The sequence below is a fragment of the Chlamydotis macqueenii genome, chromosome 15 (assembly GCF_036417535.1).
Source record: "Chlamydotis macqueenii isolate bChlMac1 chromosome 15, bChlMac1.mat, whole genome shotgun sequence".
Classification (NCBI taxonomy): Eukaryota; Metazoa; Chordata; class Aves; order Otidiformes; family Otididae; genus Chlamydotis; species Chlamydotis macqueenii.
Genome location: NC_141570.1, coordinates 6,321,361 through 6,336,622, shown reverse-complemented (window position 1 = coordinate 6,336,622; position 15,262 = coordinate 6,321,361). Strand labels below are relative to the sequence as shown.

At 39.5% G+C, this 15,262-nt stretch overlaps 2 protein-coding genes across 6 annotated transcripts in view; one reads left to right on the top strand and one right to left on the bottom strand.

The window, feature by feature from the left end:
• Positions 1-15,262, bottom strand: part of CHLSN (cholesin) — a 130,680-nt gene that overhangs the window by 45,235 nt on the left and 70,183 nt on the right. The gene's annotated exons all lie outside the window — the stretch shown is intronic.
• GPR146 (G protein-coupled receptor 146) overlaps positions 1-15,262 on the top strand; it is a 54,868-nt gene that overhangs the window by 10,890 nt on the left and 28,716 nt on the right. The window contains exon 2 of the mRNA XM_086759833.1: positions 14,546-14,587. The gene's annotated coding sequence lies outside the window, so the exon portion shown is untranslated. The remainder of the gene's footprint in view (positions 1-14,545; positions 14,588-15,262) is intronic.

The window sequence follows — 15,262 nt, the reverse complement described above, 5'->3', positions numbered from 1 at the left end:
ATATATGACAAGACATGGTGAAGGCAGTAAGAGGAGGACAATATGCGTTGCCATCCTCTGTCCTACCCTTTGCATTTCCTCTTGGAGTTGCATCACGTCCGAAGACATCAATCAGTTCAGCAATTACTCAAAGCAAGCGGCAGTACCCTGTTAAAAGTTAAACTCTAGCAACCTTTTAAAAAGGTTCACGATTATGTAAACAGAACATACAACAATCACTGAAGTTTGTAACCTCACAGTGGATACACCGTGATATGAGATACCGCCAGCAGAACAGAGCAGAGCCATCATAAGCATCAACTGGGAAACTGAAGTCTTGTTGCAAAAACTTTGATTTGGTTTACTTAAAACTCTTAGTCATAGGAAGCATGCAAAAATGTATTTTACATGCCTGTGTCTCTGAGTACACTCGTGTTATTAGCTACTCAGTGTAAAAGTAACCCAGCAAATCGGTGTATTACAGCAGAAGTAATAAACTTGACACACTGGTGCACCTTTCTCATAAGAAAAAGAGTAAAAGAAAACGATTAAGAACTTCCATAGTTTAGTTGTTTTATGCAGAACTAAAAAAAAAAAAAAACAAAACAAAACAAAACAAAACCAAAAAAAAACAACCAAACCCTGAAAGATCAGTAAACAAGCTAACTTTGTAATTTTATCCAACTTTGCTGTAAAATTTCTTTCTTTTACAACTATTTTCTCATTCAGATGTTACATATAGGCATACGATACTGATTTCACCCAATATCAATGGACAAAACACTGATTTTAACTATTCTTTGCATTTTCAGTCCCTTCAGAAAAAAATTTTCCACATTACCAGCAATAGACAGCACTACAATTTGACTGGTCTTTCCTTAGTGAAACTACTAGAATTCAAACATACAACTGCACTATTTTATTGGGAATGCACACACCAGTGAGAATTATCCAAGTTGCAAAAATGTTTGTCTGATTATTTTTCATCAGAAGGGTCTTTACTTTGACCAAAGTACTGGGGGTCATTGGTACAGAAGTAATGACACGGTAAAGTGTTCAGGTACAAAACATCTAATTCTTCAAACATTAGGTTAATTTGTTTTCTAAACCTAAACTAATATTTGATCAGTTGAACAAATATTTGAAATGCATTTGGCTAGTTATCTATTTAGAAAGAGAACAAATTTATTTAAAAGGACTTTTTCCCCTTTGGTCACCACAGAACAAAATTCGGATTGAGCTCACAAGTTTTTAAGATTGTTTCTACCTGGAATTAGACCTTTCCTAACAGATTATCGCTGAGAGGACACTAGTGGGAAATGCTTCAGGAACAGAAGTGCTTTAGTGGGAAAGAACAGATATACTGTAAGAACTGATATGGCAAAACAGTCTTTACCTACTTTTACCCTAGTTTTATCCTTAATTTAAGTACTAGTTTTACCCTTGAATTAGGTATTAAGTATGAGCTGTTTTTCATGATAATTTCTGCTGTAAAAGTAACGCCTGGAGGAATCATGATGTCTTCCAGTCATGTCCACAAGTAAAATCTGTCCTTTTTTTTTTTTTTTAAAGAAAAAAAAGAAAAGAAAAAAAAGAAAAAAAAAGAAATGCTCAGCCTCTATTCTCCTGGCAATTCCCTCCAAGCACACCTATGATTTTTTACAGACATTTCAGGTTGTCTCCCCCTGTGTCTCCACCTCTTTCCCCTCACGTCAGAAGAATAACAAATTAAATTTCGTCTCAGACCAAGTCTTGAGATCTACTTTTACAGAGCAACAAGATTTCATAACAGACAGCGTGGATAACAATCGCTGTGCGAAGGTGTGACAATGCATGAGGAATCTGAGGACGCAAGGGGCACACAGAAACCAGGATCCATTCCCCACTCCTGGTCCAGCAGTGCTGGTTTCAGGCGAGGTGACTTGGGGCTCTCTCCAGCTGGGTGTGGACAGCTGCCCAGAGCAGAGAGATTCCACATCCTCCCTCCGTGTGTGTGTGCTCCGGTCCTTAATTACAGTGAAAAATGTTTTCCTCATATTCAGCTATAACGCCCTGCTCTGCTTTACGACCATTTCTCGCATTCTCCCATGTGCACCTCAACAAGGAGCCTGGCTCCAACTTCTTGGTGACCTCCAAGTAGGGAGAGGATTTGACAAAGTAGAAAAGAACTTATACATCAGTTGCTACGTTACTGTTCTACTAGCATTTTTTTATCCATAATATTTAAATAAATATCCTTTTGAACAATACAGTACTCAAGAAGTAAATATGCTAAGTGCAAATCTATAATGTTTCCGTTAAAAAAGGGATGCAATTAATAACATGTCACTTAGGTACTCCAAAAGCTTTATTAAAGTGCAAGCATACGCTACTGCTTGCTAAATTTTGAACCAGAGAACATCTGTCCTTACAGCAGCAGAATATGTCACTATACCATTTAGGTGAAAGGAATAAACATTTTATATAGAAACATTCATCTTAAAATCTACGGAAAATTTATGACAGGCTGAAAAAGACAAAAGTCTAAAGAAGCAAAAAGCCTAATCATCTCAAGGTTTATCTTCAGTTTAAAACTGGAAGTATGATCAAAAGACTGAAAAAGAGTTGTTATTTGCAAATGAGCGATTAACCTGGAATGCCTCCTAAACTGTTCAGCCTATAAATTTACTAGAAACAAAAGCAGAAAAATAACTTTTTAATATTGTTCCTCTTACTAGCAATTCTTAAGTTTTTTAAAGCATTTTTATCTATTCAAAGAGTAGATGTACTGCCAAACTGTGTGTTTATCTTTCCTTTTAAATACAAAAAACTACTTTAAATCCCACATTGAGAGGTGTCAGAAACATAACCCATATAAAAAAGCATGCAGACCTCTAAAGGCTTCTGAAATCCTTCACCCATAATAAAAGCCTTAAAACTTTCATTACTTTCTTTTTAGCTTTTTAGAATAAGGTTTGTATTTGGATTTCAGCCAAATTAGGCTTAATGTTTCTGGTACTGTAACAACTTAAAATATTAATAGTTTTCGTAATTCTGTCCAAAATCTTTTAAACGGTCGGTCTTCTTTACAAAGCTACCCAGTTACAATAGGACACCAACTGTACTTCAGAAGTTTCCCTGAGGGAGATGCCATTTGTGAATTCTGCTTCAGCATATGTTCAGTATACAGAGTTCTTCAAGTGGTGTACAATAAATAACACAGCAACATATGCTTTCAACACATTTGGAAGTAAAGTCATAAAAACAGCCTTGTTTTGGTCAAAGTGCAAAAATTTACACGCAACAAATGCTGCAAATAGGAAGCCGCAAAATCCACTACAAAGACAGAAAGTTTTGTAGCATTTTTGTGGCTCTTTCTTCAGACTGATAATCAAAATTTAAAAAACAAGACCATAAAATACCTAACTTGCTTGGCTTGTCTTTTGGAGCTGTGTCTACCTCTCACACACTCATCTGTACACGACAGCCAGCAGCACGAGGAGTAAGGCACAGCAGCACTTCAGGATCTCCATTAACACAGAACGCAGAACACAAAGGTCTCCATAAGTGGAGAGGAAAGTGGATTTATGGTATCTGTATAGGCAATATATTAAAAAAGTTGTGGTGGCTCCACAGTAATTAACAACGCCTTGCGATAATTATTCACAGAGTATTTGGCTTGTGGTGACTCTCAAGCAGCAATCTTGCAGAAATGACTAATTAGAAACTATTATAATAAAACTAAGATGGCTTTGCCAGAAGCAGCATTGGATATAGCATCATTCTTTAGGAAGAAATTATGCATAAAAGTGTAAGCTGCCCTCCCACCAGTTCTTCTGGAAACTCTTAGGTGGAGACACCTTTGACAAAGCTGCAAATATTCTTCCAGTGCTCGTGGGGGCACTCTGGTCTACAAACACGCCCCACTGGTTCTGCAGTTGGTTGATTGTTTCACATCCACATCTAGCAGGGCAGGTAGCACTGCGGGTGGGAAGTTCTCCACAGTTAGGACCAAGAACACTGCTCCTGGTACATGATGTAGCACAGGGCTTCTTGGTGTCTCTCGCTAAGAGCAGTACTGTTCGGTTTTCGTAGCGCTGAGTATCACCATACTGGTTGGTTTGATGCCAGCATCTTGTATGATGCCTGGATCACTTGGTAAGTTTTTGGTATGAGATGTCAGTAGGATCTCTGGCTTAGGCTTTCCATTCTTGTCTACTGAAGGAAGAGATCTCTCTCCAGTTGTTAAATATCAGTGCTGCTTTCTTCTCGGCTTTTGAGTGAGGTGAATTGAGGAGAGAGGAGAAGTAAAAATACATCTAGGGAAAACTTGTCATAATAACCCAGTTTTGAATGCTCATACAGTTCATATGGCTGACAAAATCACTCACAGTTGTAAGTAATTAAAAACTGGAACTCAACAGATAAAAAAAAGTGTTTGTAGGCAAAACCACAATCAGATCCTCCTCCCTTGCAGTTTGGAAAACTGTCTAGTAAGGTCTAAACTTCTATATTACATCTGAAGGCATCTCAGTTCAAATGGTTTCCTCCTTGCTTCCTGATTACAAAGATAACATATGGGACCAGAAAGAAACGAGCCTCTCCAGAGCTGTAGAATCATCACGCGTTCAGCACTGAATCACTACAGAACCCTTTAATAGGAAAGCTATTGAAATGTCTAATGTAGCTACCAAAACTGAACTAAACTTGCTGTGCTGTGCCTAAAAACTGCAATGAATGAAACAAAAGAGTTCATACACTCTACAAAGAGGATCTCTGAAGGGCACTTGTACCCCGGGAGCCAGCTTATCAAACACTGTTCAAGTCTGGAAGTTCAGAAGCAAAAGGAAACATTAGCATTTTTCTACTTTAAGAAGGGGAAAACAACAATCTTTGAATGCAGTTCCTTTTCTCAGCACCTGAGTCATTATACCAACTCACCATAAACCAGAATATTCCTGGTTACTGAAACAATGGTGGGTTAATACAGAGGGGAAATAATGCACTGAGAAAGCCAGAGTTTAGTCTGTACGGTTCTTACTATGTGGATGACAAAGTAATAATTGGCATTTTTTCATTTTCAATATTATATCTGATATGGAATCAGAATCATAGAATGGTTTGGGTCAGAAGGGACCTTCAAAGCCCATCCAGTCCAACCCCCCTGCAAGGAGCAGGGACATCTCCAACCAGATCAGGTTGCTCAGAGCCCCGGCCAACCTGGCCTGGAATGTTTCCAGGGATGGGGCACCCACCGCCTCTCTGGGCAGCCTGGGCCAGTGTTCTACCACCTTCAGTGTAAAACATTTATTCCTTACGTTCAGTTTGAATCTATCTCCTCCTAGTTTAAAACCATTACTCCTCATCCTTTCACAACAGGCCCTGCTAAAAAAGTTTTTCCCCATCTTTCTTATAAGCCCCCCTTTTAAGTATTGAAAGGTCACAATAATGTCTCCCCAGAGCCTTCTCCTCTCCAGGCTGAAAAGCCCTGGAGAACAGCAGGCTCCGGGAACATCTTATTTTGGCCTTTCAGTACTTAATACAGTTTGTTCCTTCTGTTCCAATTTACAAGATAAAATCTCCCAAATTATAAAAATACATTTCTATTTTAGTCTTTTTGGTTTTGCAATATTTTTTATTACTTTATCTGGCCTTAAATTCTAGAAATTCTCTTGCTCTGTCTGAAAGCAAACTGAAGCGCAGCTATGTACATTATGTGAAAAGAACATCTAGCATTCAATCCTTTTAGCTGCAAAATCAAATGCACCCAATGGAATACAAAAAGGAACCGACATCAGGCATACATTTCAAACACATGACACAAGTGATCAAAGAAAAAAGGGAAGAAATCTCAAGTAAAGCTACTTGCATAACAGACTGTGCATAAACCATTGAGTCTTTTGAGTGGGATAACTATGTTTCAGACTGTGCCACTAACGTGACGTTTTAATGGTGTGACAACTATAAACAAAACTTCTTAAAGAACAGATAATGAACTAAGAATTCTGCGTAACATTTAAAGGACCAAATAAACAAAGAAATATATCTTTCTATTTTCCTGCCAAAACTGGACATCACACAAATTCTGGTGATGGATGCTAAGGAGCTGAGAATGTTGTCACTTTTTCTGGACAATGAAACAAAAGCACAGAAATCAGCAGATGAAGCGGCCAAGTTTAGCCACCATATTTGGGCATCACGGTCCTATAAATACACAGGCAGCAGCTAAAGAAAGCTACAATTGTCATTCCCCTTGTAAGAAAATTATTAGTTGTACTATGCTAATAATATACTCTGAAATACCAAGGAATCAGAATCAATTTTCATGTAATAATACCAGAATGTGACTCCACACTTCAGTAAAAACATTCTGCTGTAAACGTGCAACAAAGATGTGTGCCACAAAGGCTTGGTAATACAGATCCAGAGAATTACGCAGCATCTAGTGCAATCCAGTTACCAGCGAGGGCAGGGGAAGAGGACACAGGAGGACACACACTGAGCTACGATGGCTTACGCTGATAAAGGAGCTGCCTGGAACTACTCCTCGTATGAGCTCATTACATACTGTGAGCATGATGCTATTGCAAAACTGCTTAAAATGAAAGCCAACAACATAGATTCCTGTTATTTTGCTTGACTCAAAAAAAAAAAATCATTTATACTGAAAGCTTTGTCTTCCTTCATATCACAAAGAGTACAATATACAATGTGTTATCACAAGAAAAGCATGTCACAAGAAAAAACATCTTGATTTCATTTAATTTAAAGAGAGGCAGAATGGGCCAGTTTGATATACCATCATGACTCTGCTTTGTTTTTCAACAAATACCATGTACTGCTGCCTATAATTCACTTTTAGGAGTATAATATCTAGCAGTTTTATAATCAAGATAATGTTTACTACTGGAAATGAGACTTGGACAAGGATAACATTCAACATTATCAAATGGGAGGCGAGTTATGATTTCTAGGCACAAGTGGTAATCGGATCGGAAGGCAAAGTTCAAGAAAACAGTAATACTCTTGTGTATTAACAGAAGGCCTGTTCTGCTCGGTAGCGTACTACCCAAGGCCATTTCCTTCCTTAATATTAAAATTCTAATCAGCCTTCATTTCATCTGCGGAAATTTACGACCTAGTTGAAGTTCTGTGTATAGCTTTAGAAACAAACAGACTTGGAATATGAGACTCAGCATGGTCTAAATTCTTAATTCAACTATAAAAATCTGCACATGCACAAGTGGAGAATGTTTAAAACACGCTGAGATCCACACCGTGCAACACAGTGAATTATTGCTATAAACACTGCAAATGTCTTAGTCTCTAAATGCAGCTGTATTAATTACAGATTGGATGTTAAGATCCTAGGTATCAAACACTGAGGAAACTGGGCCCAGTGTCGATGAAATGAAAAAGGATAACTGTAACCACAAAAAGAAATTCTTTGCAAATTTGTCTTAAGCAGTGCTTTCCAAATTGTGGGGTACTCGCTACAAGCAATACGTCTGGTTTTTTAAGTGGCTTGTAAGCTCTGCCAGAAAACCTGAGTACATTCTCCTAAGTGCTGCTGCCGTTAGAGTCAGTGCCTTTGGCAGGACCTGTGCTTGAGGACTTGCAGAATACTGGAAAATAAGCTGTTGCTTCTAAACAGAGAAAATAGTTAGCTCACTCAAATCCTTAGCTGTTTTTTTTTTTCTGTCGCTCCCAAAGAGACACTTACCTCTGACTTGAATATCATATCTCAAAATTAAGCCAATAGCAAAGAAAAGGAAAAGGAAGTCTGGAAAATGGAATGAAAGCATGCTTACTCTGCAAGGTAAATCAGGCAAATGGCTAGAAGGGCAGAATTATAACTATAAATGCTTAAGCCTCCAAACAAAATATTAAAACATCAAGCTCAAGCTTCAAAGAGTAATAACAAAACATGAGGACCACATGTCTGAAGGTATGCGTCTAGTCTTCATGTCTCCACACAGCTCAGGAGTAGGTATTTATGTCAAAACAAGCAGGTGGGCCACTGAGATCTGTGATGCAGAAATACCAACCACACCACTTCCTCCTCGTTGCAAAATCCAGTTCTTCTTTTCTGTCGTAACAACACGTTCAACCTACCTCCACCTTCTCCATTGACGAGCACTACAGTGCTCACTGATCTTTCTTCTGCCTCCCTTCTACAATCCTTACCTCTAGTAATGCCAGTTACTAATAAAATACACGAAAACAGTTCTCTTCTGTTGCTGTCTGTCCCCGTAGCAGGGTAGCCGAGAAATAATCGCACGCCATCAGGGAGGGGGGCCATGCGGGCATCCCAACTGCAGCTTGTCAGGAGGTGACCATGTTCAGATGGGCCAGCTGCTTGGCAAGTAAATGCCCGTGTTCAATTCAGCTACCGAGCCAGGAGGCACACACATCCCCTTTTTGGGCAGCTGCTTGGCCAGCAATGGTGCCACTGAGCCCAACAGCACCCGCTGCCTCTCAGGTGCCAGGAGGTCAGAGAAAGCACTCTTCGAGCTGTCAGCTCTGCACATTTGACTCAGACATGAGAAATGTAAGCTTTGTGAGTGTGCATCTGTGTGAACATAAGTAAAATCAGATCAGCCTACAAGGTTGGGACATTGCACAAAATATAAAATGGCATGGGCTGCATCTCGTGGCACATAACTAATTTTTAGCAATCATGGTCAAAAAAGAATGGATGGTGAAGTGCAAGAAATTGCTCCAGTTGGTCATTTCACCACTGGTAAGGAATTCAGCTAATACCCCTGGGCCGTAACATTGCCTTCAGACACCAAAACCAGCTTTTAAATCTGGAATAGTTGCACTGGCTTACACCACACGCAGAACCAGCACACCGCACTCCCTGGCAGAGAGGAAATAGGAGGAGGAAGCAAAACCTCACTCAGTCCATGCAGCTTGGCAGCAAGCAGAATTGCCTAAATCCATCAAATAAAATTGCATCTTAATTGTAATGCCCTTTTCAGTATTTGAATGCAATTTCCTCAATACTTCTCCACTCCGTAAGATACGCCTGACAATCAGAACCAGTTCTGCAGACTGATCCACCTGTGTGTTATCTGAGCAAAAATCTTGATTTGCCAAATTTAGCATCCTGGACGTGCTGTACCGGCAGGTGCCCCTGGGCCTACGGACATTTCAGACTGCAGAAGCCACTCACTGATTGACCAAGAGCTCTAAAATATATCGGGAAAGCGTCCCAGCCCTCGAACTTTCTGTTTAGTCTCTCTGAGCATCTGTGAATAAATAAATAAGAAAATTTACAAAACACCACTAGAAACTGACAATTGTAAAAAGTAAAGAATGTAATTAGACTATGAAGTTTATAAGCTTAACTGAAAAATATTTCCACAAATTAGAGCTTGTAGATACATCTTCATTTATGTAACGAGTAATGACAAAAACCTCATAGCACATACGGGCGATTTAGACTGACCCTCAGTGATGGGGCAAACATGCAGACCCCTCTTAGGTGATATTCTATTTTTTCTGCTATGTCTCAATTGTTTTAATAAAAGGGGGGTTTTGCAGTTTGTGGGGGGTTTGGTTTTTGTTTTGTTTTTAAACAGGCTACAGCCATGGCAAAGACTGCTTTTTTTTTTTTTTAAATTTACATTTTTAAAGCATGCCATCAAACACCTTCAGAAAGGATGTGGCATAGCATTTATTCTGCCTACTCACTCTGGATTAAGATACTCTTAAAAAAATAATTAAAAAGACAACAAATAATCTCCTGCTCAACTGATAAGCACATAAATTTCAACAGGAGACAGAATGCCAAAAAAAACCAGGTAGTTGAGAGAAGCTACCACACGTTGTACATATGAACCTAGAACTGAAAAGTTCAGTACCACATTAAAATTGTCTTGTCAGAGAAATTAAGATTTCTGTAACACAACAGGCACTAAGCTTTGACACTAATTTTTGCAGTGATTTTATTTGTGAAGAGCAGACATACACGGATACAACACAGCAGCAAAGGCAGCAAGCGTCTGCCACTTACAAATAGCGCCTGAATAACTACAAATCTCACATTTCTGCAGATCTGCCTGTACTGTAATCTAGTGTAAAAATATTAATTGAGAAGCACATCAAGTTAGTCTTGTCAGCCCTAATATTTTCTGGTGATTTGAACCAGGCCAGAGAATAAGATAAGCATCTTTACAAATCCAGTCGGCTTTACTTCAAATCCAAAAGCTTGTTTCTAAGCTGCGCGAGGACAGGAGCCCACGTAAAATCAAATTTTGCATGCAAAGCCAACCCAGTTCTGCTCATTATCTACTGTTCTGAAACCTGTCTGCCACAAGTTTTTGGGAGAGCTCACAGTACTCGCTGAAATACTGTACAACGTGCAATTATTTTGGCAAGAAATTATTTTTTGCATCAGAGCTACACTTATCTTCGGGATAATCTCTCTTTTTATCTTAAAAATACATTTGTGTTTTTTAAGTTTATGCTAATTCAATATTTTCACTTCCACTCAGGCATTAAAAATTACTTCAGCTTTCTTTGCAGGTTTTTTATGCTTTTAAATCAGGCTGGTAAGTACTCCCAGTTTACCAGTGCAAATTAACTTAATTTTCTCAGGAGCTAAAACTTGGAGCGAACAACGGTATTTTCAAAACAAATACATCAAGTTAAAGCGAGGGCAGTTGTGGTTCATCTGAATCATATGGCTCCAGATTTCAAATCTAAGCTAAGGAAATAGAGGTTATGACATCCTGCAGCTGGGACAAGTAGTGTTCATAAAGCAGCGTTAAATCAAGACCACTCGGCCAGTTCAGGCAGTTGCTTGTGTGGAAGTGAAAGATCCCAAGAGAGCATTAAAAAAAGAAAGGTTTTAGTGTCCTAGCCAACGCCCCCCTTCCTTCACTTAATGCTACCAGGGACTAAGTTTCTTCGGAGCAAACGACTGCGGATGGTTGCTGCCAAGTAATTGCTACTGATTTATTTACATCCAATCACAGAGAACAGGAATTAAAACACCCCGCAAAACACACGGGCAAGTGAATTACAAAAGGTCTTCCTGAGCTACGCAAATGCCAAGTGCCCGAGCCTGCCACTTGGTAGGTTGTTTTCAGACACACCAGTTCGGTGAGCCGACTGACCATCCGGCTACGCAAATGCTTCCCCCGACGCCAAGAGCGATACGGCAGCAGGGAGCGGGGAGCTTCAGCAAGGCAGCGGCACTCGTGCTGGTAGCAGGGGCACAGGCAGAGAAAAGTTTTCATTCAGTGTGGGCCAGAAAAAGGACTGGGTCTGGAAATGTTATTTTCTGGTCTCCCATTAAGATCTATTTATTGATACAATTAAGCATTGATAAAATACCTGAGAGTTGATGTTTTCATTTGTAACAGATGAAAAAAGTTTTTTTTCTAAATTTTGTGAGACAATACTGGTGGCTGAAGTAGATGGACCATTCACTGCTTCCCTGAACACCCGTATAACTGTGCCTGTAGCTTCTCTTTTTTTTTTTTTTTCCTGAGTAGGGAGGAAGCATGAAACAGTAGTACTGATTGGAGTCTGACGGCACTATCGGGATGCCAGTGTCATGCTGTGTAAACACGTGGATCCATTAAACAATTGTTGGAAGCAGTGCATTCTAAATTTCATCTAGTGATAGGACTCATGCTGTTTGGGGAAAAAAAAAAAAAAAGAGTTGCAAAACCACACAAGGAAAATGTTTCAGACCAGTTTAAAAAAAAAAAAAAAAGTACAATGTGAACAATGACGTATTGGATGGCCTGCAGATCTCAGCCTTTGTGGCGTCCTGACAGACAGAAAAAAGACCTGAACTCTTGGCGCTCAAACAGTTAAATAAGTTTATAAAACATATCCTGATCTGAAAGGATAAAAACATTTTCACAGAGAAAAAATTATATTCACATGCAGACTACAAAAGATTTTCCTTGCTAAAAGACAATCTGCAACAATGATTTATGTCTTCTTCCACATTTCTAGTGCACGCTACTGGCCGAACTAACGAATCGATTTTAGTGCAGCCTGGGCCGGACCGTATCCCCAGCGATGCCGCGCCGGGGAAGGGAGTGGTGCCTAACTGCCTTCCTCTGGCTCGTGCTGCCAACACAAGGCTTTCTGCTTTACACTACTTAATGGTCTGAAACACACGCTGAGATTAACTCCTTCGTTAGCTATACAGCTGCTACTCCTTATCTCGTTCATTTTTCTTAATTATAGCACTGCAAAATTTTATGTTGTGATTCAGAATTATATTTGATTAATACGAGACATTATATTTGTTGGAATATAAAACACAGGCCTCATTAATAAAATTATACATTGCATATGACATTTGAAAACGTAGTCCATTCTTTAAGCCATCTAGAAATACTACGCTCATTCTGCCCATGCTACAGCTTCATTTCAAACTGATTAACCAGCTTTTTATTCCACGCAAGTTGCTTACGTTAAAAGACAAAACCCAGTGGGTTCAGCTCCCGGCAAACCTGCAAACCCACTTTAAGGCTGTCACTCCAGACTTGTTACGGATGTGAAGAGCAGTGTGCGTAGCTCAGCATTTCAGTTATGATTCATGTTGTGATTTAATCATTCCTGAAACATTGTTTACTACATAAAAGAAATTGTACTTCAACAACAAGGATAGGAAAGCAGGAAAATAAAACCAATCCAGAAGAGTTACTGAGTCAACAAAGGAGGAAGGCAACGAGATAGGCAATCTCCTCCTGAATCCGCAGCAGCAAAGCTTCTCTTCGGAGACTGCTGGGTGACCGCTGCGGACAGAACCCTTCTCCAACCCACCCTCAAGAGCTCCGATGAGCACAGGACAGCTCTGCTTGGAACGCAGATCTCAGTATTGCACTTCGCCATGCATATAAATGAGTTTGTGCGACTTAGCCAGCTGCATTCAGTGACAATTCCCACGTCTCATTCTAGCCATGTCCATACGCATACGGATATGAGGCCACAATTAAGGCACTGGAGGACAGAATGAGTCAGGAGAAGCCATCTCCTATGGTCTGTCCCTACGTGGTTGGAGCTCCCAGAGCTCCAGAACGTATTCGTATTGCGGCTGTTCCACAGGTGGGACTGCAGCAGTGAGAGGTACCAGCCAGCCCTCCTCGCATCCACCAGTTTAACTGCCTGAATCCTTTTCCCACCTAAAAAACACAGAGGAAAAGAGCTCTCCATGCCCATTTTCTGCTTTAATGCACAGAGCAGCTGTCTTACTACATCCATACTTAAAATTTGTATGAAAGTATAGACAGAAGATCTGCTCTTTCTTTGCATGAATCTGTGGCACGTTCCTTTTTGTGTCTGAGAAGACAGGCCAGCCAGAGACTGCGACCCAACAGCCAGCCACGACAGCATGGTTTTAAGACCGCAAGAGTTGGTGTTAGGTGATTCTCACCTGTGACACATCATAAATACATGTTAGCCATGGAAATCCCTTTCTCTTAAGATCAAGACCTCGTAATAGTAACAGTTTGTGCTTCTATTTACTGTTCTTCATCAAATTATGAAGAGCTGGGTAGCTCTGGCTGTAAAGACCAGAACCAGTGCTAACAGGACAGAAATGGGGAAGGAAAAATGTGCACCAGAAAGAGATCAGACCTTTTACAGAGCATTACTGCACCTCTCAATAAAACTTTAATATAAAAAGAATGAAGTGGCACAGGCTGTTACCTTAAAGCATTTTTTCCCAAATAAAGTATTTTGCTTACCTCAAAATTCAGTCATAATTAACCATCATTGAACTAGTTAAACTTTCTTCTCATCTCTCATCTATTCTTAAAAGTTATCTTTCTCTCAAACATTTATCTAAGCTAAATCATTTAACCACTTTAATGCCTGTATCTACATGTATATATATTATATTTTTTTTTTACGGCAAGACAGAGAAATTTGTGCTTTACATCATATTTTTCATCTCCTTTAGATAAGTTACATCTGCATATTGAAATATTGGTTACAAATTATGAGTGGTCAGCTATATTATACTTTTATTTTTATAATTTAATATAATATACTTGTTCTCTGTATTTTTCCCCCACAGTGTGCAAAGAAGTAAATATACACTCAGTAACCGAAGTGAATTAGCGTAACACAGTATGCCAAACCCGCTACTTTTTACAATAACAAACCAAACTGGCGTTTATCGTGGTAACACATTACAGGACAAATATTTCATATCAGTTTTAACCCACCAAGCATGACATTTTCAATGAGAAGGAAGTTATGTTTCTATTCTTAGATCAATCTACAGCTTTATCCAAGACCCTCAATTCACCCCACAAAAGTAAATAAAACCATCAACACCACTGATAGATTAATTTGATCAACTTCTCAGCTACCATCAAGTCAGTACAGACAGAAATTCAACACCAAACATCATGAACAATTATCTTATAGATTTTCTAATCACTGGATGAAAACATTGTATATTGCAAATGTAACACAGAGCACGGTACAATGAGATGCGAGACAAAAGAATGCAAGTGATCTGTATTTATCAGAATTTATTAAGTTTTCTTTTGATTTCTTGCAAACAACTGTTTCACTTTTCCTTTCCTTTCTTTTTTCCTCCCAGTGGCTCAATCTCCGACTGACGTTCTCCCGGGCTGCACCTCATGTAAGTACAGCTATAGCAATACGGTGTGACTATTATTTTTATGTTTATTTCACCACTGTACAATAATGAAAGTATTTCCCAAAATTGGGATTTCTAGACTTGCTATTTACTTCTGTGAAAAGGTACTGGAAAAATTTGCTAGGTCCTCACTGAAGAGTTAGTTAAGGCAAGCAATATTTACTCCCAGATCGTTCTTCTCAAAGATCACAAACGGGCCACCTAAGTAGTCTCATACAAAGATACATCCAATTTACTACGTCTTTCCAGGTTTGTGAAATCTGGATTTCATGGAAGTGTCCCATAATCTTGAGGCACTCAAGAGCTTCTTGGCAGGCAGGGGAGCCTTTCTCATCCAGAGGAACCGCTGAAACAGACTGGAGGAACATCAGTACTCAGAAGGTTTAATTGGCATTATTTCTGCAAACTGCTTGCCAATCCACATGAAGAAGAAATCAAAACCTCTACCACCAGGTCATCATGACAGTTAAACCTGCCAGAAAGCCCACAGCCCACGTTAACAATTTTCACACATTGAAAAGGGCTGATTGGGGAGGAGATGACAGGCAAAGCTAACATCTACTCAACCAGCTTGGGCTAAACCTGCAGGAAATACGCGCCTGTAAGAAAGCCAAATGGATTACAAGGAAAGAGACACAAAACTGGGTCTCCTCTAAG